This window comes from Dromaius novaehollandiae, chromosome 1 (genome assembly GCF_036370855.1).
Source record: "Dromaius novaehollandiae isolate bDroNov1 chromosome 1, bDroNov1.hap1, whole genome shotgun sequence".
Classification (NCBI taxonomy): domain Eukaryota; kingdom Metazoa; phylum Chordata; class Aves; order Casuariiformes; family Dromaiidae; genus Dromaius; species Dromaius novaehollandiae.
In genome coordinates, this window is record NC_088098.1 from 190174339 (window position 1) to 190177900 (window position 3562).

The following is a 3562-nucleotide window of genomic DNA, read 5'->3' on the forward strand; positions in this document are numbered from 1 at the left end:
GTGCTTTCTTTTGTGTGTTTGTATGTGTTTATCCATGTATATAGATACTTTTTAACAACAAAAGAAGGGACTGAAAGTTGTAGATCTTGCAGATTGTGCATCTAAAAATTTAGTTTGTATATTAAAATCATTGTCAGTTAAACTTGACACTAATCTTTGACCATCTAAAATACTTATTAAGTCCGATTTCACTTCCTGTTTCTTTCATGTTTGGTGTATGTCATGCTATTTCACTGGGACTAATGCTTACTGGCACAGTTCCTGACAGGTTTGTTCATCTTTCCCTTTCTTTAAGATTTTTAATGCTTTCACTTTTAAAAACTACTGATACAGCACTACTTTAGCTAATTTTTTAAAGACTGTTGCTGAGATAGTATTTCATTTTGCTAATTCATTAAATACAGTAGTATATATTAATTTGAATACCGTCTCCTTTCAATAACCATCCTAGGTTTATTTTAACATTATAGGTAAAGACCAGGTCATTTGAACTGAGGGCCTTTGTAGTTCATCTACTCAATGAAAAGGAAGCTCTTGTGTTCCTCAGATGTGTGCACAGTATAATGCTGGTAAGCTAGTTAAAATAACATGAAAAGTGGAGGTCTGTCCGGCTGTCTGTCCATCCATTCTGAGGCTTTTGACCAACTTCCGATCAGTTTCCAGTGTTTGTTATTTAAAAAGGGTCCTGATTGTCTCCTGTGATCCCTTAGTTCTGTTTGGTTAGAAAAAGCAGTTTTATGATTACTGCAGGGTCTGGAGCTGAGGCCTTATCTCCTGCCTCTGCAGGGCTAGAAAGAGAAGTTCATATTGCTGGAAAGAGAGTTATGGTCTACTCATTGCTGGTGCATTATGCCGCTGCTGTTTTGTACCTAGTGCTCTGATGTTGAAGTAACTTCAGATGATCCTTATTTTGATAAAATGCGTATGGCCCTCCAAACCTATTGAGCAACTACAGTGCATTTTATTTTCTTAAACTTTCTTTCAGAATTATCCTGGACTACATCAGGCTTCCTAACTTCCCAGAGCTATCCTGGCCTCATGTACTGTATTCTTGTTTGTTCTCTGTGATTTACTCCAACCACTTTAGCAGCTATTAGCCCTCTAAATATGCCCTTTTCTCACATTTCTTCCTAATGATGCAGGAAGTCATGGAATGGAGGTAAGACAATGGCTTTCTGATTAAAATTTAATTCGTATATGATAATTACAACAAAGCAAAATAAAAAGTTGGCCTTTTTCTCTGAGTTAGAATATTGTTGCAGACAGAAGTTTGCCTGTTTAGCAAAGCATAAGCCATGGGATACAGGGGAGGAAAGCAGCTTTTTAATTTCTAGTGGTAAGAAGAGCAAGGTTCAAGTTGACAGAAATTTTCAGAGGCTTTCTGCCTTTGGAAATGGAGAAAGCGAGAATTATAGTATCTCCATTTAGTACAAGGATAGTTTCAATTTTCAGTTCAATTCCCAGACATATTTTATTTCATAACTATCATTCTTCCCAAATTTCCGCCAAACTGATGATGATGGGAACATCTCAGAGACCCCCATAAAGCCAGCATACTGTTGTATTTCAAATCTTTTTCTAAACCAAGACACAATGACTTTGAGTTCACCATAGGCTTTTAGAAATAGCCCCTCTGTGTTTTTCTTTGCATCTAGCCTGTGTTTTGGTATGAAAGACAGGACACTTTGACGAGTTCTGTTCATATTCAGAGAGGTTCAGATGCTTTAGCTGTGTATGAAAGTACTGAATTTAACAGCTCCTGGGAGTGAGGTGAATATTAGTGTTTGAACTGATTCATTAGAAGGTCAGTGCTGTGATGAGCTCTTAACAAGAGCTCTTGGTGCTTAGAATTTTTGAAAAGCTGTGGTAATTCCTACTTAAGTGCTTAAATATAGATTTGAGAGTTAATACTAGGCAACTGGATTTGAATAACTGGACCTAGCTGCATATATGTACATATGCCTACGGGGTCAGAGCACATTAACAGAGCTCAAGTGGCATAGATTTTATGTGATTTTTTTTGGGGGGGGGGGGTGGAGGGGTGGAGGGATGTATATATCTTGATATTCTTGAAGGAGTAGGCATGCAGGAATTTAAAATATTGATGCTTACAGTTTAGTCACTTAGAAGTATAAAAATTACCTCTTTCTCTTGCAGCCAAAAGGGTAAAGAGCTGGCTGTTTCCTCCCATTGTATTTAGAATAGAGCCAGTGTTGTAACTATTGATTCCCTCACCACAGTCATCTGTGGATTTCTTATGATGGCTGTTTTCTTTTTTCTCTTTCTTTTAACCGGTTAGGTGGTATTATATGTAACTTAATGGATTCAGCGTTAGGATATGTCCAAGTTAAAATAGCACTGATTATGTACTGCAGTCTTAGATTTCCTTTTTTATGCCTGAAGCTGAGGTCTCGTTAATGCACTGCTAATGCCATACCTCTGTGACACCTGCAGCACTGGTGTCACATGGTACTTCTGCCCCGAAAGTTGTCTGGCTTTTTGGGGGGGTTGCTGCAGCCTCAAGGAGAATGGGAAGATGGAGCAGGCTGGGCTGGAGCAGTGAACTGCAGGCAACTATGTCAACATGGGATTTTTTGGAGATGGTTTTCCCTTGGGGTGGCTGCAAGGGATATATAATAGAAGGAGAACATGTTATTGAGTGGAGATGGCTGAGCCACTGTTGAGTTATACACAGAGGAATAATGCAATCTTTAGATTTGCTTTGCCATCCCTGTTGGTGACTGTGGTAGCTCTTGATCTCTCTGTGATGCTGTGTCGGTAGTGCTAGGGAAGGAAGGGGGGAATGAAGGAGCCCACTGGCGAGGTGGATTGGTGAAAATGTGTGCGCTGAAAGCAGAACAACACCTTTGCCCCTGCCCCTTGCCTTACCAGGTCTGTACCAAACTGACACAGCACCCTGGGTCTAGCAAACTTGCCTTTGGCTGGAAAACGATGTGCTAAATGATTCTGGATTATGTGATTATAGCACTATTCCATTTTGTATTTCAATGTGGATACCAGAAAAAGCAAACAAATAAAAGGTGTAATGGAGAAGTTCAAGGCATAAAATTTATTGCCTACCTGTCTCTGTCCCTATAACTTCTTTATCTCTGCTTTCCAACTGCTAATCTCTTTCCTCCCAAAGAAAACTGATTACCATAATTAAGTTAAATTCAAAGCACTTGTTTTTTGGGACTTGCATTTAGCTACTTTTTAAACTGTATTTAGCAGAAGTTTGTTGCTTTGGTTTTGGGGTTGTGTACTAAATGGGTTCCCTGGGGATTTTTGGTTTGTTTGCTTCTGAATTTTTTCCCAAGAATATCAGACATTCCTTCTCCGTACAAGCCTTGCTTTGTTTCTAGGCTCAGACTGCCCGGGTTGCAGCAGCGCTGTGCTGTCTTCATCGTGCAAACTTCCAGCGTGCCGCTTGCCTGCTCTGAGCGCTTCAGGGTCTGTAAGTCGCTCAGGCTTGCGAGGGCGCCTGGCTGTTTATGTGGCGTTTGAATCAGGCTTTGGGTCTCTCCTGCCTAACCTGACATGTCAGAAATTGGCTTGGAAAAAA